This window comes from Clarias gariepinus, chromosome 26 (genome assembly GCF_024256425.1).
Source record: "Clarias gariepinus isolate MV-2021 ecotype Netherlands chromosome 26, CGAR_prim_01v2, whole genome shotgun sequence".
NCBI lineage: Eukaryota > Metazoa > Chordata > Actinopteri > Siluriformes > Clariidae > Clarias > Clarias gariepinus.
Genome location: NC_071125.1, coordinates 18026760 through 18049932, shown reverse-complemented (window position 1 = coordinate 18049932; position 23173 = coordinate 18026760). Strand labels below are relative to the sequence as shown.

Below are 23173 nucleotides of genomic sequence, written 5' to 3'. Positions count from 1 at the left end.
GGGCTATATTAGGCAGCAAGGACATAATCAGTTCTCAAAATTGATGTATTGAAAGCATTGAAATTGAGTAAGCATAAAGATCTGAGTGCCTGTAACAAGGGCCTAATTATGATGCCAATATGTCTAGGTCAGAGCATCTTCAAAACAGCAGATCTTATGAGGTATTTCCAGAATGCGATGGTTAGGACCCAAATCGGTCCAATGAAGAAGAACTGGTAAACCAGGGAGAGGGTCATAGGTGGTCACGGCTCACTGATGCATGTGGGGTGCAAAGGTTAGTTCGTCTAGTCCACAGGAAATCCAACAGAAGAGGTAATGTAGTAAAAAAAATATATATGCATACTATGACAGAAAGGTGTCAGAACCCACAGTGCAATCACAGCTTGCTGTGTATGGGTCTGCAGACCAGTCAGAATGCCCGTACAGACCTCTTTCCTACTCCAAAAGCACACCCAGTGGGCACATGAGACCACTAAGGAACTGGACCACAGAAGAATAGAGGAAGATCTGATGGCTCATGTTTTCGTTTACATCATGTGGACAAGAGGGTGCAAACGAGTTGCTTACCTGGGAATGAAATTATCTTTGTATGGCAACTACATTTCCTAATGGTAGTGATATCTTTTTGCAAGCTAATCCACCCTGCCACGCTGCAAAAATCAATCAATTAAACAATCAATCAATCAATAATTAGGAATGCCTTAAGGAACAGGTTCAGGGTGTTCTCTTGGCCTCCAAATTCACCAGATTTAAATCTGATCAAGCATCAACATGGGACGTCCTGGACAAACAAGTTTGTTAAACTGCCTTGGTGCCAGAAACCACAGCACACCTTGTGAAGTCTATTTAGTAAAGAAAATACATTTACATTGTATTATGTCCTAAATGGCACCAGCAAACATGTGTGATATTCCTGAAGAATTAGGCATGTTTCGAGGGTGGATTATTCTGAAAAAGAGTACATGTGAAGCCTCAGTGCAAAACTGATCCATTACACCAAAAGTAAATTGTGTGCATTTGATTGTTTTCCAATTCTTGGATAGAGCTGTCGAAGAAGCTGAAAGTGAGACAAGCGCCCGAAGTTTCCACAGAATAGAAACAGAAAGTGTTCCAGCTAATCACAAACACACAGAGCAGAGCAATAGATGATCTTAATCAAACAATGCCCTATTATTAATACAATAACAGTAGTGATACACACTTCCAACAACAATAATGTATAGTTACTTTTAATTAAGAGGACTAAAAAAAAGCCCTTTTGCACACAAATCATTTAAAATGATTTACAAGTAGGTTTTTAAGAAATTCTAATATATTTTCTGCATCTGACATTTCCATTTGTAAGCATCGTGTCTGTCGCAGGTAATAGCAACCTTGAAAGATGTCATTACATGCAAAGACCATGTAAACAGCTATTAAAGATGACTACTTTAATGACATCCTTATTGAACCTGTTAGTCCAGATAGCTCTAGAGCCCCAAAACAGGATGAGTAAATACGAAACATGAGATGGTTCAACTGATTTGAGTGAAAATAACAAAAATGGGAACTGACATACATATACGCAGAGCTGATGGTAGAAAACACAAGAGTGAAAATCAAGCAGATTCCACAGATGCTACCAATTTTGGCTCCCAATCATTTGGTCTTAATTTGCGTGATCTTACGGACCGTGGGATGTATCCACACGAAAAGCAGCTTTACATGAACACCATACAAAACTTAGATACAGTACTTTGGACAGAATGGCAGAAACATACTTAATATCTATATTATATATTATCAATGCGCAGCTAAGAATTGTATGGCACCAACAAATTTAAATGCCTTAGGGTTGTGCTAGATCTGTATTTCTCAGTCCTGGGCCTGCAGTATTGTCCTATATATTTAAGTGCTTTCTCTCCCAGTTCAGCCTAGGTCAAGGTGAATGGGTTAAGCGCAGAAAGCACCATGCAATGGTACTCAGTAACCAAGACTGTGAAATACCAAATCATAGTGAAGTGAGACTAACGCATTTATCAACGCATATGTTTTTCACTGGGTATGATGTCTTAACTTTCTTTTTCACTTGCTTGCTGTGCATGATTTTCAGGAAAAACTTGATTACTGTCAAACTGAAAGGCTATACCAGCTTAAACAACATTCATAAATTCCTTATCAATTAAAAAGTGAATGATCCTAGACACCTGCCTCACACAGCTTTTGACCTTTTACAGTCTTGCCACAAGTTTCAAAATCCTGTTTTTGTTAGACAAAGACAGACTTTTCTTTTAGATTGCAAGCTAGTAAAAAAAAACGAAGAAAAAAAAAATTCTCTGCATTATGAAACCAAATGTGCGACACAGTGGTGCAGCAGGTAGACATACCACTTCCTCTGGTCAATCCCAAGTGGCACTCAGTCTGTGCTTTAGTCTCTCATGATAAATTAAGCCAAGCCTTTATTTCACACACACACATATATACACACACACACAAAGTATATATACAGTTATTCACACCCCAGCTCTATTAGCGGTCAGAGAACATGGCTAAGAGTCCAAAAGCAGCAGCTTGGTGGCCCTAGGGCTTGAACCACCAACCTTACAATCTTTACCACACTGAGCTACCACTGCCCCTTTGTCTGTGAGGGTTTCCTCTGTTTTCTCTGCTTTCCCTCTACGTCTTAAAAAAATAGGTGTTCGGTAGAACAATGCCACTAAATTGCTTACCTGTAGGTGTAAATGTGTACACTGGATTGTCCTTTCTTCCACCATAAGCACTTAACTCAAGACGAAGAATTTTTCTTTTGGGATAACACATAAATTCAAACATATTGATTTTTAAAATGGAATTCATTCATTTATCTTGTATACCGTTTATCCTATAGAGGGTCACAGGGGGCCTGGAGTCTATCCCCAAAGATTTTGGGCACAATGTGAGGTACACCCTGAATGGGGTGCCAATACATCATAGGACACACACTTCGGGCAATTTGGAAACACAGCCTTTGGACTGTAGGAGGAAACCATAGTACCCTGAGTAAACCCACCAAGCACGGGGAGACCACGCAAACTCCACACACACAGACTCAAGACGGGAATCGAACCCTTGACCCTGGCAGTGCAAGGCGACAGTGCTAACCACCTCAAAATCATTGCTGTATTTTAGTTTAAGAAATTCTGCAGCATTTAGATTTACAACTAACAATTCAGCAGTGAGCAACAAAGTTCAAATTATATAGTTCAAATGATTATGGCGCTAATAAGCTTCCATACATTTGTACAGAAATAAGTGGAAACCTAGTTTTATGTAGAAATGATTTTTTTTCGGGGGGATCTCATAATTATTATGAGGTGTAACAAAACAGTAATAAACACTAGTATTGTACTATATACAAATGAATGTCATATTAAATAGCACCCCCACACCATACTGTTTCTCCCTTTCCATGAGCTCTGTGTGTGTGAGATTAGTTAGTGTGTCTAAAAATGACACGTGATTTGCCATAAGCTTACTGTATCTTCACGTGTGCAACTGTACAAGTATACAGACATTCAACTCTGGCTTTAACATTGTTGTTGTTTTTTATTTTTACTTCGTACTAAAAAAAAAAAAAAAGCCGTTCACTGAACTAGGCGTCTGTTGCTGGGTGTACAGTGACTGAGCTGCAGCTCAAACGGGGACGATACACACACTGAGTGGGGGAGGACACACACACACACACACAGAGGAGCAACAGCAGCAGGAACATGGCGGCGCCGCTCAGCGCTCGTGCTCTTCCCCCGAGTCCAAGGTCAGAGCCAGAGCTCGCGCGCAGGATTTAAACGGAAACTAACGGCTGCAGCTCGAGCGTCTTAGGTAATGTCACGGCCCGTGCCGGTTTCTCTTTGGAAAGATCGCGAGCTCGGTCTCAGTGTGGTGGTGGTGGTGGTTCTCAGTTAGCGTGCTAAAGCAGCAGCAGCGGCGCTGTGCGAGTGTGTGTGAGTGTGTGAGAGAGGGAGAGTGAGTGCGAGCGCGCGCGCATGTGTGTATGTTTGTCCCTTGGCTTAGTTCCGGAGTTCCGCTCGCTCGTGCGCTCGCTTGATCCCTTTGAATCGGCTTGTTGTTATTGTTATTGTTGTGAGCTTCCGTTTTGCTCAACTTAAACTCTGGGTTTTAGCGTAATCTCGAGTTTTTACATCTCTCTCTCTCTCTCTCTCTCTCTCTCTCTATTCAAGAGTTAAAACTGTTTCATTGTTGACTGCACACGCTGCGTTTAATACAGATCAGGAACTTCTCTGCTTCTCCTCCATGCTCAGGGTTTAACGAAACCTCACACTGTTTGCACACTGTGTTGTGTTGTATTGTTTTGTATTGTATTGTATTGCATGGCATGGCATGCATGAAGCACTGCTGTTTAGTTGTTCCTCCTCACCATTGGTGAAAATGCTTCTAATGCCACTTTACTCCTGATCACTTAAAGAAACACACACCCTTCTAAAGTTACACAGCCCTCCACCTCCCTTCTCTAGGCTTCTCTAGTAACCTTTTACCTCCCTCATAAAGGCTCGCTACAAATTGATCGTGTTCTTGAAGCCTCATGGTCCTTGGTTATGCTCTTGAATCATTATGGTCTTGGTATTTTTTCCCCTGGAAGCCTCTGTTACCCTGGGTTATCCTTCAGAAATCTCAGTTCTGGGACTTACACCTGAAGCACTATGGTACACGCTGTCATTCTTGAAGTCTTGTGCACTATCAACCCCTGAACCTTTATAGTACTTCATCGTAATCCTGAAACCTGGTGGTCAAGGGTTTAATCCTGAATCCTCTTGCCCATTGGTCTACTCAAGCTTGGTGGCCTTTGATCTTGCCTTTAAAACCCTGTGGTACTTTATTTTGCTTCTAAATTCTTGTACCTCTTGGGCTTGCTTGCTGATGATTGCTTTTCCTTTATTTTGTTTCTCATGGTTCTTGGTCATTTGTAGCCTTAGTTCCCACCTTGGAAGCGTTGTGTTCCCTGGTCTAACTTCTGAACCATTTCTCAAGCATTGAGCTCTTTATTGTAAGTTCTGAAGCTTTCTGTCATTTTACGTGACCAGACAACCTTCTTTCTTTGCTCCGTGGTCCATTTCCTATGCTTGTGTGCTCATTGTAAGTGCTTTTGGTGGTGGACATGGGTCAGCATGGGCACTCTGACTAGTCTGCGACTGTGGAACACCATATGCAACAAACTGTGATGCACTGTGCATTCTGACACCTTTCTATAGTTTATGCTACTGTAGCTCTTCTATTGGATCGGACTACATGAGCCAGCCTTGGCTCCCCATGTATATCAGTAGGCCTTGGCCGCTCATGACCCTGTCACAGGTTCACTGATTTACCTTTTTTGGACAATTTTTTCGCAGGTCCTGATCACTGCAAATCAGGGTCTCATGAGAGCTGAAGTTTTTGGAGTTGCTCCGACCCAGTTGTCTCACCATCACAATTTGGCTTTTGTCAAAGTTGGCCAAGTCTTTATGCTCGGCCATTTTTTCTGCTTCCAACACACAGGGAGAAAATATTAACGTGCTGCTTAAAATTCCTTGATGTATGTCTAACTATTTTTCATTATTAACTCTACATCACTTGGTGGCATTTCTGTAGGCCTTTTCGGTTGCTGAAGCGTGTTGTCATGCTGATTTTACGTTGGTTTCACCAAGCAGTAAAAACCAAACTAGATCACATGTGCAAGACAGCTGGGCTACAGCTTTATTTTTTTTAACTTGGATGTTAGGTAGTTTCCCTGATTCAGCATTTAGGGAGCAGGTGTGCCACTTGCATTGTATTGTAATAGACATACAGAAATTAAATGCACACTAATCATCAATTTATCCCGGAAATTAAAAATTCCATCTTACTGATTTGTGCTGATCAACCATCTGAATGTGAAAGATGATAGATGACAATAGTTCTTGTGAATAGGCCTATACTCTTGATAGGCCCTATATGGTAGACAGCTTACATAAACATATTTTTAAATAATGTAATATAATTTCTGACATGGTGAAGTTTTCTATAAGGACATGTTTATTTAAAACTTATAGAAGCATTTCCATATCAAGAATGTGTGAAGAGAACTCACAGGACCGATAATAAACAGTCGGGTGGCCATGACAAAACCACTTGTTAATAGGAAAAAGGCATACATTTCTTATACAAGGCATATTCCAGGACACAGGTTTTTAAAAACTGGTTCTTGCAGCATGAGGAGCAATCATTTTCACACATGATTCACACATTGCACATCAAAATTTAAGCTACAGGCAGACAAACTAAATTTTAGAGTGTCTGCGAACTGGTTATAACACATGCATTACAGTACCAGTCAAAAAAATCATTCTACATTCTAGAACAATGCTAGATTTGTTTAAAAGTAGGGAATTTAGTAACAAGCTAATAACAACAACAACAACAACAGTCAGTTTTTTATTTTAAGACAGAAAAGGTCAGATCTTCTGGAATAGTTCTTCCAAGAACAGTATTGTCAAGTGCATTTGCAAAACCTATCAAGCACCACGATGAAACCAGCTCTTGTGAAGACCATGCCAGGAAAACAAGACTAAAACGTACCTTCGCTGCAGAGGAGAAGTTCATTTAGAGTAACCAGCCTCAAAAATCACCTTAGATTAGAGCCATTATAAAGGCTCCTTCTTCAAAGGAGATGATTGCAAATTTTGAATGACTTTAGAATTGTTTTACAGTGTAGAAAGACATAAAAATAGGAAAGACTTTGGAGATAGAAGGTATGTCCAAATATTACGTTGTCATTTGTAAGAATAATTTTAATTGTGAGTATGTTTTACTCTTGCTGGAGCACATTTGCAAAAAAAAAAAAAAAAAAAGGAAAACTCTGTTGTTAATTATTATTTTTGTTTTATATTTTCCAATTGTTTTGTTTTAATTTTGTTTGACTGAACGGTTGAAAAGCTGAGCTGTGTTTATGTCCTGAGCGTAGAAACTAGCAAGTGATTGTGAGTAAACAGAAATGCACAATGAGAGAGAATTGCTGGAATGTAATCCCAGTCAAATAATGGTGTTGTAGGTGTATGAGTAAATAATGCGAGGGGGAAAAAAACTACAGAAGAAGCAGGTTTTCTCTGTGTATATGTGGATGTGTGTTCGAGACCTCCGTGTTGCTGAAATGCTTAGTCACATTGGTGAGGTCGATACAGAGCAGGTTGTGTTGCCGGTTGTTGTTGCACAAAGGAATGTGCTGACTGCAGTCAGCTGTGAGGCCTTTGTGGGTCTTCTGTGGAGCCGGGGGTTCTCTCTCTCTCTCTCTCTCTCTCTCTCTCTCTCTCTCTCTGAAGTTGTCACTCTATGTAGCAGCTGGTGAGTACTTGTTGAGATCACAATAACTGATTACCCATTGTCTCTTTGTAATGTTATTAAAGTATTTAAAAAAAAGGCAGTTTTTGAATATTTCCTTGGAAACAGAATTATAAACTCTAAATATTAAAAATTATTATTGAAATTTAATTATTACAATTATTCTTCTTCTTTTTTTTTAATTAGGGCGGATTATTTATTACTATTTCGAGATCAAATTCCTGGCCTACCTGTAAATGTGACCGAAACGCAGTTGGATTAGTGTGGAATTCCTGATGAAAGTTTGTGTGTGTAAAAAAAAAAAAAGGGTTCACCCTCACCAGAGCTGATAAATTTCAGTGGCCTTGTCCCATTCCACATGTCAAAAACTAAATGCAAAATCCAAATCCTTTCAGGGCTTTCCCGATCACGTGCCCGTCCCTGCGGAAAAGGGACCGCCAGCTCACGTGAGCGCAGTGCTGCAAAGTCACGACTTCATTCCTAAAGTGGGCAACCTTTGACCCCTCCCGTTCGTTTAGCCGTTTAAACTTCGCCCTCGCCGTGTAGGAATCTGTAAACCAGCTTTTGCGCCGCTGCTCTGGGGGTTGCTTTTTCGTCGTGCGATCAGAGGCAGGGTTTTTGGGCTGGTGCTGGACGCGTGTCGACTGGATTATTTGTGACGGATACGATACGATGTAAAATGCGTGAATTGCCGGTAAGCTTCTTGATTTCATATGACAGGTTACAGTTATATAATGGGAATTTTATTACTGTTAAAAAAAAATCTGCTTAGTTAATTATTATGTAAATATTTGGGACATTACAACGTGTAACGTCCTTGTGAGTTTTACCTCCCAAAGTCCAAATTAAATGTCCTTTTGAGACAGCTGGTCTTATTGGAAGAGAACGGATTTTTTCCCCCTGCTTAGACAGCCTCCTCCCAATAACCGTATTGCATTTCAATAAACGATTTTAACTAAAAGGAACACGTCTAATAAGACAACAGTGCTAGCAAACATTAAGCAAATATGCCAAAACATGATTACAGTATTACAAAGTGTAGTGCTGCCTCGGTGTTACAGTCTCACCATAGACTCCAGTTGCAGGAGTAATGCGCTTTATTGAGTTGTAAGTGAATTATGGTGAACAGGCCTAATTAGAAGAAAGCAGGGAAATGACGACCTTCTTGTCTGCCTTCATTAGCTGGGATGGATGTGAGAATTCTGTGTGTGTGTGTTTATATGTGTGTGTGTGTGTGTGACAGAGAGAGAGAGAAAGAGAGAGGGCCTGTTGCTGTTTGCACGGCCTGCCTGTGCAGGGATTTTTTTGCTAATGGCTCAGATTACACCGGGAGCAAAGGGCACGAAGAAAGGCAGGTCCTGCTACATTACATTGCTGCTCGTGGTTAGCTGTAATATAGTTTCGTAGTCTCCAGTGGATCCAGTAGAAAGGTTTTACTGGTCAAAGAGATTTCGAGGTTTACTCGAACGATGGATTGATGGATAGTCGGTAACGTGAATAAATTCAAATATTGAATATATAGTAGTTTCGCAGCATGCAAGTAATCTCTGTAACTCTTTTAGATATAAAACATCCCCTGCCAAAAGAGTGAGGTTTTCTAGGTTTTTAGTTTCCTACTTTCGACATCTGTTGATAAAACGTTGCTAGAAAAAAAGGTTAAAATCTCCACCATAACACGAAATAGTTTGGGTTCTGGAATCCTACTGTTTAACGTCATTTTAAGTCCTTGCACTGTTTAAGTTTAAAATTATGCTCAACGTTTGTATTTCATTATTCTCAAACAGCCCTTAAGGCCTTTAACTGTAAGAAGTGCAGATACAGTAGCTTTTTATGCGCTCTGTCAGTACAAACAAAAGACACAATTTTGTTGAGGCGTTCATGTTTTTTTTCCCCTCTTCTGTGGGAACTGACTGGAAAATGACCACTTAGACGGTATCATGTGAATAGCAATATTTAACATTTTGCTAGTTCTTCAGATTGTAGCTAAATAAGGACCTAACAACTAGTGTTGAATTAAAGGCTAAAAAAGTAAAGTAAGTCAGTAGGTTTTTTAATTGTATTATTTTTCACCCCTCAGTTTCCCTCCCTTTCGCTTGTTCAGCCCTATCACATGACAGCTACCAACCGGGCAGAGTAAAGGCTATCACATACTTCCTTATGGACACATGAAGCCAGCTAGCACATCTTTTCAAATTGCTGCCCATGCTACATTACAGGGCAACTGAACACACACTGAGGAAAGAGCAAACTGCCCTCTTCCGGAAACATGAGCTTGCAGACGGCCAACGATTGTCTAATGTTGCTGTGATCGACAGTCCTTTTTTTTTTTTTTTCTCAAGGAAATACTAAAGGTTAAACTTCTGTGTAAAACTTCTGTTTTTCTGTCAGACTCTTCTAAGTACAACCATTTAAAGAAGCAAATAACCCTTGAACATCTTTTTTTTTTTTGCCATTAGTGCTGCCAAGCATTCTCCCCTCCACCCCAGAGACACCTCAGTTAGACAATATGCCAATAACCAGTTTCACAATGTTTCCAGATTTACAGGATTAATATGAATACTTCGGAATATCCGACTCCCTTCCATTCACGAGTTCACAAGTCCCCGATGTGACGACCGTCACAGCGTATTTACGTTGTTCGCATGACTGCCTTTATTCTTAGACCCCAGGTTCGCAAGGTTCACCCCAATCGATCCCCCCTTTTGGAGAGGACTAGCTGCTCTGGGCTGTGTGCCTACAGCTTCAGTGGGTCATGATGCTTTTTAAAGTGCAGTCTTATCGGTTTCAGTGGTCGAACCATAGCACAAGTTTGGCAGCAGGCCAGGACTATGATATTCAAGGAAATTCCTAGCTGTCGTAAAACATAAAAGACAGTGCTGAGGCAGGTGAAGACGAGGTGGACCGCGAGTTGAGCTTGAGGTCAATCCTCCATTAGGTCTGCGTTACTCTGTAAAATAAGGCGGACATAAGGATACACGTTTAATACGAGGTCAAACCAAGGCCAAGTGCTTACATACGTTTAAAGAGCTCTCTAAAGCAAGCACTCGAACCCCGGGTTTGAATAGACTTTACATTTCTCTTACATTACATCTTGAAAGCAGAGATAACTCTGTGGTTTAAGGGAATGGAAAGTTGTGGGTTCAAGTCTCTGTCGCATAGCTACTGTTAAGACTCTGGCGAGAGCTTGAGAACCATACACTTTGCTTGAATTCTACAATGATTGCCTAATGTATGAACTTTGCAGATGAACACAAATTTTTTAATATAGATCATGAGCGATAGTTTCAGTATCAATGAAACTTGCCTAGATTCTGTGATTTATATATATATATATATATATATATATATTTTTTTTTTTTAAGAGACAGGCGATTACATAGGGACCTTGTAGTAAATTATGTAATTTACTGCTGTTTGTAAAAACTTGTGCAATTTGGCAGACTTGTTGGAAATGCTCTGAAATAATAAGGATGATATTTGCTGATAGTTCCGTTAGTTAAGTAATGCAAAAACGTATTTTAAAAATGTTTTTTTAAATATGTATAAGATATGGCCTTGGCATTATACACAGTTTTGGAGATTTGCTAAAGCTATAGCTCCTGTTAGGTTGCAATGGAATAACTTAGGTAGTATTGCAGGCTAATGTGTATTTGGAGTAGACTGGCTAAACAAATAACTGGCTAATCGATCCACATAGTAAACCATTAAATTGGAGCTAGCTTGAAATAAAAAAAGCTAACTACTATCTAAATAAAATAAAGGATTAAAAAAGCAGGCATTACATTGAGATCACTGCAGATACTAATGCTGCCTTCATGGTTCCTCATAAGTGGCAAATTGTGAGTTTGACATGCAAAGTGGTGGAAAAATAGACACCAACAGAAGCATGTATTTTGTTTAAGCAGATAAAAAGCTACTTTCACGAGACGTTTGCAGTTAAAGGTATGAGTTGCTTCCTGTCACGCTAAAGTAAATTTCATACATTCATGCAACAGTTTGGAATCAGGGTGCTTTTACGCTACATACTGAAGCATGAATCCAAGTATACTTGACCCCAAAGTTCAGTACATTTGTGTGAAATGATTACTTTGTACTGTGCCCAGACGGGATAAAATATGAAATATACGAGCCAACGGTACCTATACATAGAAGTGGAGTTGTGACGTGTTTACAGTGCAACACAGTCTCCTCCTTCTTTTGTGTGGCAGTTTGCGTATCACCACACTAAGACCAGAATTAATTCATTTTGCATTTAATTAATGTATGTTTTGATTAAAGCCGGTAAAATTTAAGATTTGTGACGGTTGCTTACCCTCTATAATGCCTCTATACATCGCGATACATTAGGTGGTGCTCTCGAAATTATTTACACATTGGTCGGCAGCACAGCGTCATGTGCAGTAGTTTGTTTAGAATAGTAACAAAATTGAATATATATGTATATATATATATATATATATATATATATATTATCGGGATAGTTATCAAATCATGACGCTATTAAATCACAACACAAATGGAATAAGCACCTAGGTACCGTGATAATGCGTACCATATTGGGTGGCCCCTGGTAATTGCCAACCACTATTAATAATATAAGACATAGCGTGAAAGTTGGCTTTCTTGTACTCTTCTTCTCTTTGCATTTGCAGCTTATAAACCAACAATGTGTAAAGTGGCACCTGGTGTACTGGAAAGTATGAATAGGCAAGGGTACTCATGATGTAACAATAACAATAATAATAAACTTTGCAGTTAGGTAAATAATAATAATAATAATAATAATGTTTGCCAGCAGGGAAGTGGGGAGCATTTTACCCTGAGCATGATACAAATCAGCAGCAGTATGAAAAGAGTGAGGAAAGTCAACAGCGTGTAGTGTTACAGTACCTAGTTTGTATATACAGATTAGCCATGATCGTCTCCCTAATCCTAAGTAGATCTTTCTTTTGCCATCAAATCAGGCCTGACCCATCGAGGCACAGACTCTAAATCGATGTGTTGGAAGCAGAAACAATTGGCAAGCGTAAGGAGTTAGGTGACTTTGACAAGGGACAAATTATGATCGCTAGACGTCTGGTTCAGGGCAACTCCAAAACTGCATCTTATATGAGATCCTGTGAGAAGTTCCTGTTCTGAAGTGGTCAGAAGGACCTGGTCTGAAGGACCTACCATAAGTGATCCAAAGAAGGAAAACTGGTGAATCGGTAACAGGGTCATGAGTGGCCAAGGTTCGTTGATGATTACTCGATGTTGGACAGGTTGATCGGAGTATATACTAGTGTATTAGCATATGTTAACAGAATAGCTCTACTTTTGAGGTTTACTTTCTAAAAACAAAAGGTTGTGGCTCTTGGAATTAGATTTAATCAACAAAGATCTTCATGTGACCTTATTGCCCTGGCTCCACTTAATGCTTAGCATAAAACTTGGTTGTAAATTGGTTGTAAATTGGTTAAAATTATAAAATATAGTCGTTAAGTGACAATAGTTAACTTAACTCATGTATCACTAAAATCGATTTTTTAAAATAAATTTTCAGTTGATCGTTTTGCATTTGAGGTGATAAAATGTGGTAGTGCTCTCTTAACTATCCACACATTGAACAGGCAGCACAGGTTCTGTGTGGTAGGAGCAATCATTTAAAGTTTGTTTAGAATTGTAACATTTGTAAAAAATTCTATTGAATCTGGATATTTATAAAATCATGATACTTATAGAATTGCAATACAAATTGAATCAGTATGAAGTGTATTTTTTATATAGGAAACGTGAGTAAACTATTGCACTAATGTTTTGTGTCAGGGATGTTATTGTCTTAATTAAATCTAACTTCTTGTGGCATTTGATTTATTTTATTTTTTTTGCTCGTCCCCCTATTTTTTGCTTATAACTATCAGTAATGTGTGCTCAGTCTTTCTGGCCCAGTATTTTTCCCTCTGTTTTTGTTCCCGATGTCATATTTCAGTGCACGGCCTGGAGATACACCGTGGAATTATGGTTTATTTTAGCAAACCAGCGGCCAAAGAGCTACTTTTGGATAATGACGGTGTTTAACAGCTGGATGTTGTGATGTAATTGTAATGCAATTTCACGGTCGTGTCGTGCACCAGCAGGGTGATGACACACACTCTTGCACGAGCATAATATACCCAGCTTTCCTCGTGCTAAACTCGTTCCTTCTGTCTGTCTCGTCTCATTACGTGAGCTCCCGGAGAACAGGCAGCGCTCCTAATCCGCTAATGGCTGCATGGACCGATTACGCCTTACACGAAATATAGTGTGATACTCGTCTATAACTATATATACTGTCATTCCTTGTTTTCCATACAGGAGTAGCAGCTAATGAAACAGAAACTATGTCTAACATGTCTAGCTAGTTGCTAGTTAGTTAGCTGGCTGTTAGGCTTCACATGGTGTGTTTGTATTCAAGCCAAATTCCAAATGAGCGGAATCCTGAATAAGAGCATCTATGCTTAAACATACCATACTATTAATGTGATAATGATGTAAACCTATTGCTCACACACTGAGAATTTCCCCTCACAGCTTTTAGCTCTTGCATAAGATATATTTACTTGGACATTATTCCTTCAATCTGATTATACATTCAAACTTAACTAATTACATGGATGCTGATCTGATAAGATGTGTATTAGGGATGGGGGACAAAAATCAATTCAGTTATGAATCGCAATTCTTTTGGTGTGGTAATTCACATATCGCCCTTCTGGCACCAAAAACAATTTAAAAAAACAACAACAATTTTTACATTTATAGAACAGATGAATAAGGACCAGGCTGTTTTTTTGATTGACAGGCCATTAGATTGAAAGGCATTACGTTATCAAAAATCGTGCACGTTAAAAAACCTTTTTCTCCAAATTCTGTGAGTGAACAGTCTCAAACCCACTCATTACACATACTTACACTAGTCTCAAAACACCCTGAGCGTTAATTAGGTGAAAAAGACTTGTGAAGTTGAGTTTTGAGACTTTGGAGGCATTTGACGAATGTAAAACATCGCTATTTCTTTATAATCCTGCAGGTGGTACACTCTGAACTATTTACACATTTTCATACCGTTTTTTTTGACAAGTTAGTTTAGAAATAATAATTATGGTGGATGACAGAGATACAGTATATCCTACTCATTTTTTTTACATGCTACTCCTTTTTAGCTAAATTTAATTTTAAGTTAAATGTTCAATTCTAGTATTTGAAGTAATTTAGTATTGTTTAAATGCTATGCTTGATTTTTCATTGAGAAAATTAATGGTATAAGGAATGGACTAAATTGAATTAAACATTAATTAAAGTTTAAACAAAATTAGAGGAAAATGTAATATCGATTAAGGATATTTAAAAAATCGCGATACTTATAGAATCGCAATTTTAGTATTGTACCGGGAGGTGACTGGCAATTATACTTTTCTGACATTCATGACAGGTATTTTTCTATACCTTTGCAGTTAGGTTAGGATTCCTATCTTTTCAATAAATCCCATCTTCTGTTTTATGCTTGGCTACAAGAATTCTGTCTTATCTATGATTGGTTTAGATGAGGTAAATCGCAGTATGAAACCTTTGCAATTATTTAATCGCAGAAGGCTTTGATTTATTACAGATAATATAGACAGAATCAGGAATTTGTCTAGAGGTTATCATTAATTTTAGTATTTGTTTATTTTGAAACATTTCAAGGTGATAATCTTATTAAGAGAACATTTGCCAAAATGTAATAATCGCCTTGCAATTAAAAAACAAAACAAAAAAAATTGCAGTTTAATTTGCAGTTTAATTAATGTCTCAAAATAATATATATAGTAATATAATTTAATTTATAATATAATTATTATAAAATAATTTTACATATATTCAGCAAATTGTGCAGCTCTAGTTACATGCTATGATACACATAAAACATGAGGCAATCAGTACCTCAGAGTTTTTAGAGTCTCCGATCAGAGTTTACCGATCAGCAATGGAAGCCAAATTTCCCTGTCAGGAAACCTACAACATCACCCAAAGTTACCCCAACATGGGGGAAATTATGTGCAGACAAAATTGATTTATTCCAACAAGAGACACACAATCAGATCAAGTATTTACATGGCTAATATTTACCTACTGAAAGACTTATCTAGGGTTTACGCACCTTCACTCTGATTCCAATTGACATTTATTTTAATCAACCTGATTTTTATTTGTGTGTTAGTGAAATATTAGGGTTCATGTTAAGAGAAGAGGATAAGTGGTATAAGGAAGAGAGAGAAAGAGTGAGAGAGTGAGAAACAAGTGTCACTTGCAGAATTGCTACTTCTGCACCAAACTGAAACTATAAAAAAAAAAGCATGTGTGTGAGAGAGGGTGTGTGTGTGAGTTGTATCCTGAGGCAGGAGGAAGTACAGTGTGATTCTACAGTCATAGCTGTCGAAGTTTATCTATCTATCTATCTATCTATCTATCTATCTATCTATCTATCTATCTATCTATCTATCTATCTATCTCTCTCTCTCTATAAATATATATATATATATTTATCTATCTATTTATCTATGATCAATTAGTTCAAAAAGGTGCAATGGATGGTTTCATGTGTTTAAAAAAAATCATATAATTTCTATGTAATTTATACTAGTATACGTGAAATGATTTATTTTGTAATATGATTTTGTCATTTTGACATTTTGACTATTAGTCAATTTTAAAGTGTTCTGTTTTTCAGAATGGTACACCTAGGTCTTGTAGCTGGATGTACTTTAGCAAAATCTTCAAATTTTGTTTCAGTCTAAATGAGTCTGTCTCAGCCCTGCATAATGGCTCGTGCCTGTCGACAACAGTTTTACACACAAACATTATAAAAGCAAGTGATAACAGTGTTTTCCCCAAGCATTAACTAGGCCAGGTGACCCACCCAGTAATAATCACATGCTGTCTGTCATGCAGAAACCAAAAGAGTGTTTCGAACAGTAGTGCCTCCAAGCCGTGCGTTTAAGCGGCTGGCTAATCTCGGTGTCAGACTCTCCACCCAACGCTGCTATCTCTTACACTCTTCAGGTTACAGTCTGAGCAGCTTTTAACGTTTCCCTACACTAGTTTCTAATGGGAGAGCAGATATATGAAATTCACAGCATTTAGGTGTGAAGCAGTTAAAGTGGTTGGACATGTTACTTCTTCCTGTAAAAGTTGGCGGTCGGTTCAGTGACTAAAAATTTGACACTTGTACAAGGGCGAGTTAAAAATTATCTGCACCCTGGCTGTAGAATTTATTTTAATTCACTTTTAGAAAAGACAAATACATAATTTTTTGACTCCTTGCTTTACAATACACTGTGTACATCTTTCATCAAGCTTACGTATTTCCTTATTAAAAATTAAAGGTTTTAGGCTGACCTGTGAGTCACGATTGCACTGCTGTATTCACTTCTTCATCAGAAGTGAATCATTGTCCTCGTACGGCTGCTTTCATGGGGCCAAACGGGTGAAAGTCCAATGGAGCAAGGACTATGGGGGAAAATGCTTTACCACCTTAAAATGAAGTTTTTGCGGAGAGTCGACAGTGTGGGCAGAAGTGTGCGGACATGCCTTGATAGCAGTCCTCTGCGTTAAATCCGAAGTTTGCTCTTCAAAAAGCATCTCACTGTAAGGAGCACTGTTGATTGTTAAACATTTTTTTCTGATAATGTTCCAATAATGGCTTTGAGAATCCCAGAAAACTGTAAGCTTTTCTTTGCAGATATCCGAACGGTTCTTTTTATACTCTTCCACGAGTTGTTTCCGCACCAGGTACACCATAGACCACAAAAAAAATAATCACTCCACTGTCGTGCATATGGAAATGGTTTAAAGCGAGGTCAGGACTGTACAGGGGATGTGGCAATAACTTCCAGCCGAGTTCCTGTAACGTGCAAGTGGTGTTGGTGAGTGATGTAAAGTTGCCATGGCAACAAGTTATGCAGCAATTTTTAAGGATCAGAGGTTATAATCACTCAATGTTCATGAGAACGACTGCAATGGGCTCCGAGCCACTATCACTCACGCCTTCTTTAAAACATTTACACCATTAAAATATAAATTACTGCAGCTAATACTACTACTGTACCAGGATGGACTTGAAGACTTTTGTAAATGTCAATCGGTTTTATGCAATCATACATGAGAAATTGCATCACAAGTCCCAGGTTGATCTGAACGCCCCTCGTCATTCAGATATTTTCACTTTTTTTTCTTTCCAGTGTTAAAAAGTTGTTGCTACAGTTATTTTACAGATTTTATGAATGGTAGTGCTGTAGTAACACTTTGCTATGGGGGAACAGCGACTTTGAAATTTTAAAAAATGTGTTATGTAATTCTACACATTGTCTACGATTGCCTGAATGAAATAAATTTTTATAAATAGACGAGGGTGTGTTTACATTTTAGATGGCTTCACACTACTAATTACACATCTGGCCTACACAAACACAGATATCAAGATGGCAGATATCAGGCTAGCAGGAGAGAAGAACAGACAGACAAAATGCTAGTTCTTCGAGTCGCTGCGCTAGCTGATTAAATGGATTTTTTTTGTACGGATATGATCATGCTAATTGAAATTGTAAGAAATATGTTTGAGATTAAGGTAGTAAGCATGTATTAACACACGATATTTTCTTCAGTGTAAAAGTAGCTGTAGAACAGAAATTTGAAATACACATGAGCAGTGTGTTTAGCAAGTACCGTCATCCTACTGTATCGTTGTGTAACACCTGCACATCGAGAGAGGAAATGAAAGATTATTGTTGTAGTACACACACTCATTTACACATTATTTGCCTAAATTTCTTGAAAGTGGCGAATCTCTGAAGCATATTTGGCTTATAACGTGGCTTGGAGAAAGCTGGCAGGTGCTAGTGCTAGGAAAGACGTTTTCGTGTTTAGAGGGAGTTTTTGTCGAGTCATGCTTAAAATTCCAGGCATTACCGTTATCAGTAAACACTCATCTTTTTTTGTCGAACACTTGTCTTTTTTGACTTCCAGGATCTGTAAACAAAAGAACAAACCCCACAGCTACTCGCTGATTGTAACACAAAGGCTTTGTATATGCTTTCCTTCCTTATCGGTAAATCTATGGAAATAGCGACTTGAATGGAAGCTAACTGAATGGAAGTGTCTGGGCTTTTTTTTTTTTTTGAGCTAATACCAAGGTCAGGTTCCCGTCAGTAGAATTAGCTAATACTATTTAGCCATCACGTTCAATGTTTAACCAAATTCAGGTCCATTGCCAAGTATATGACCTTGTCTTTGTTTAAGCAAACCAGTGGAATTTGAGCAAAATCATTCATTCTGTTTTCATCAATCGTCTTTTTTAACTGTGTAAGCATTTACAACGTTGCGTAAACACACACACCCCTTATAATTGTGATCATATGCCACTTAAAAACAGTTTCACAGGTAATCTTGAAATAGGCTAAACATGTTGTTAAGTAGCTCAGTTATCAGCTACTTACCTGATACGATGATATCACGATACCTAGCTGCCGATTCAATTTGTATTGCAATTCTGTAATTATCGCAAATTTAAAACGTCTTGTTTTTAATATTATTTAAATAATAATAAAAAAATAAATAAAATTCCTTAAGATGCTGTAAGGATAATTTAGATTGCACTACCTCTAGGATCATAGAGGAATTGTAAAATGTTACTACCTCAAATGTAAAAAAAAAAAAAAAAAAGATTTTTGAGTCAGTGTGGCTTGTATATTTATCACTCATTTTAATATCAAATCTATGAATGAAGGAACCATTTCAGACTTTTACCTCATGGTACTATTCCACAAAAAAGTTGTGATTTATCCAGAGTAGGTCTAATACATAAAGATGTAATTTACTATGTATATTCTGATATTAATTACAGTAGATATTGTTGTGAAGTGTGTTGCGTGTGAATTACGTCAGTAGCGAGTGCTGATAGTCAAGCGGAAATGCACTTGTTTGGTTTGTCTGCAGAAGCCTAAGAACACTGACTTACATAGTAATCGTAATGAAAATCTGTCATTTCTTTTTATGTCCGTACGTGCATAAACAGACTGCTTCCAACTTTCAGACAAGAACTCCTGTTGAGCAATTCCCAGGCTCCGACACCAACCAACAATCAGTGTAATAAATACTTATGCTGCTGTTTTGTCGTTTTGAGGTCGGAGCGCGCCGGGGTGTTTTCTTTTAAGATGCTCTTGCATGGTGGTTGTGCTGCTGTGGTGAGCTGTTTCACTTGTACACAGCTCATAGAGCACCATTTTATTATGTCTCTGTTTAAAGCTTTAACACATGTCTGAGGGTCAAAATTTGGAGCGGGGCTGGGTTTAAAAAATAAAAATAAAAATTAATACAAGAGGTCCGGTCAAATGATTTATTAGTTTCTGATTTGACAAGGCAGGGGCATTCCATGAATGGGGATATCCTGGCACAACTTCACTCAGACTCACTCTGCATTGTATAAACCTTAACTGTTGAATTACAGGAAGTCAACATTCCATTCATTCAGTTCGTGCTAGCTCTACTACAGGCAGCGATGTTGAAACATTTGATTTGACTTTTGTCAAGTCAGCAAATGAGTTAGGGAGAATGTCCAACCTTTCACGAAATTAATGAGCAAACGACCCTTAAATCAGCTCTGGAATCAGGGACTGAAGAAAGTGTTTGTTGCTTGACAGAGTTTGACTCTAAATCCTGTACAAACAATACTTTGTGGCGCTCTGATTGAAAAAAACTAAATCATAATACTCAAACATTAAAAAACATTCTTTATAAAGTATATATTACTATTAAAGTTAAGCAAATATAAGATTAAATCCTGTATGAAAAAATATAGGTTTGGGGGATCAGGGTGCTGCCCATTTCTGACGTCTAAGCAGAGAACACCAGAGCTGGGCACAGCTAGACAATACAACTTCTATAATCTTACATTAGGTCACTTCATGGGGAAAATCTAATTGATTCTAACAGGTTGATTGATTCCTAATCTAAAATCTAACGGGTCCCTTTTAAGTGCACTGAAATAAGGCATAAAAATATGAATAATTTTGTAGATACTTTAACATTAATCCTCGACTCAGGAATAGATTGTTTCTTGCTCTGGCTTCGAAACAAGACAGAATTTCTCACACTGCTTAAAAGTGTTGCCTAATCAGGTGGCCTCCTGCAAGATAATAATATTATATCTGTTGAACGTTGCAGCAACCTCCGGATTATCTGCACATGCCTACAGGCTTATTGCTGATAATGGAGGATTTAGAGCTCTTGGGCTTGATGCTTTGAGAGCAATAGAAGTCATCACATCCATGATCCTGCTACTGCCTCACTGCTTCTGCTTTTTTTTTTTTCTCCAGCAACTAATTTTGGCAGCAGAGAGAGATATGATTTAAACCTCCCTTTTTTTTTTTGCTAATTACTTTCAGAACGTAATTAAAAAGGCGTACTTCATGTTACCATCTAATAAGCCGGAGCCGACTCCCCGGTGGACGAACAGGCCCTGAAGACGTGCAGGACACGATTATATCCGTAACCAGCTTCGGCATGATTATCAGCGTGATTATTATCCCCCCCTCGTTTCTCTGCGAAGACTTTTTCTTTTTTCTTTTTTTTTTCTTTCCCTCCCACTTAATGACGAGCTCATTCTCTCTCATAATTGTTTTGGGATGAGTGCCTGCGCTGAGTGCAGGGGATTTAGTATTGTAGCTTACACTTTATTGACAGCCTTTTGTATTTTTTTTTGGTTTGAGGCTGTTGTTTTTATTTAATTTGCTGTTAATTAATATATTACATTAGGAAAATGTGTGTATTAAGGCATCATATTTCAATCAATTTTGCAGTCTGATAGCCATAACTTGAGCTAGGGTTGTGTTCCCACTGCTTGAATTTTTTTCCAGAAAAATAGAATGATATAGTTGGTAGAGATTTGTCGTAATTCTTTTGTGTAGCAATTCACATTACATAGCATGACTTTGACCCAAAAAGATTTTCAATTTATGGATGTTTGCTTTTGTGGTGATAAAATGTTCCTGTTTCTCTATAATCCTACAGGAGGCAACTTTTCACACAACGGCAGGCAGCACTGCGTCACATGTGGCGGGAGCGAAATATTTGCAGAGTTTGTTTAGAATTGTCACAAAATCCGAAATAATTATGTATATACTGTGGAATCAGGACATTGTGACAAAATTGTGATACTTACAGAATCGCAATACAAATCAATACCGCACCTAGGTATCGTAATAATATAATTATTGTGATTCCTGTCCCTAATTTTTGGCATTTGTGACTGCAGAATTGAGCTGTGGCTACCAGAGACGGCCTGGTGGTGTAGTGGTTTGTGGGTCTGATTTCTGTCTCTGATCTGTGTCCGTAGAGTTTGCATGTTCTCACCGTGCTTGGTGGGTTTCCTCCGGGTACTCGGTTTCCTCCCACAGGCCAAAGACGTGTAGGGTAGGTTAATTAGCGTTTTCAGATTGTCTATAGTGTGTAAGCGAGAGTGTACTTGTGTGCCATGTGATAGACTGGCATCCTGTCAAGGGTGTATCCCACCTCATGCCCCTTTGGATAGGCTTCAGACCTTTCATGATCCTTCAACATAAAGTTCAATGGATTATAATATTACAACAATATTGTATAAAGCTTCCTCAGTCTTCATTCATGGATGAAAGAGGACTTCTGGCATTATTACATGTATGTTCTGTTTTCCTAATTGAAGTGGGTGCATGAAGGAGTTTTATGCAGTCAGATTATGACCCATTAACCCATTATCACTGGGTTATTAGCTGCTGTGTAAACTAAACTAAAGAGCCATTGATAAAAATTCATGAACAGTTTGTAGTTTATTTCTGTTTTGCTAATCAATATTTTAGAGAAATGCTGTGGGTCGTAAACCATGCCACATTGAGCCGATCACATGTCAGTTGTGTAATTATGCCGTGATTTTCATGAGAATTTCATTTCATAGCCACAGATAAATGAGGGCAAATGAGAGTTTCATGTCCTCAATATTCAGGAATGAGAACTGACAAAATAATTTTTCAGTTATATAGAATATGAGACACATTTCTTTAGGCAACCAGTTTTTCCCCTAACACACACACACACACACACACACACACAAAAACACATTTCTCTCTCTCTTCCATCCTCACTTCCATTAAAGAATTTGTTTGAATAATCACCTGATGACATATTGCTGCTCGAGCACATCAGCGTACAAGCATGAATACTCTGAATATGTCCAGCTTTCAGAAAATCTTTACCAGTTACATGAGTGTTTTTGAGGCACACAAACGCACTCAATACACTATCCCTTCCCCCTTTCACTGGAGAATTCCGCTCTCAAGCCGATGACATAAACCAGTAGCAGATCTATATAATTACCACGTTCCCTCTGACTTCAGGTGCTTCCTGATGGATGAAGTCCAGAATCTCTCTCTCTCTCTCTTTCTGTCTCTCGCACTCTCTCTCCCTCTCGTTCTTCATCGAGGCAGAGCGTCTCTGACTCCAGATCAGTCCCGGGAACAGCTCGGTGTCTTTAAATAGCTTATACTGCACTCTGTCTGACTGGTCTGGGAAAGCTCAGCTGTCTCACTGATACACACTGATATCACACAGCTCTCAGGAGAGAAACATCCCCAGGCTGCCTGGTGTCGGAATATCGCTTTCACAGAAGTCAAGTCAATATTGCATGAATATATCATGATACACAATATGCTAAAGATAATTAGTTGAATACAATCCTTTACATATAGTATATTGCATTTTCATATCACATATTAGTATATCACATTATTCTGATAATAGCCATGTTTACATGGGCAGTATTTCT

At 38.3% G+C, this 23173-nt stretch overlaps 1 protein-coding gene across 2 annotated transcripts in view; it reads left to right on the top strand.

Moving 5' to 3' along the window:
- Nucleotides 1-3655: 3655 nt before the first annotated feature.
- Nucleotides 3656-23173, top strand: part of ncoa2 (nuclear receptor coactivator 2) — a 68452-nt gene continuing 48934 nt past the window's right edge. The window contains exon 1 of one of the 2 annotated variants that reach the window (XM_053487680.1): nucleotides 3656-3837. The gene's annotated coding sequence lies outside the window, so the exon portion shown is untranslated. The remainder of the gene's footprint in view (nucleotides 3838-23173) is intronic. The other variant, XM_053487681.1, reaches the window with a different exon arrangement.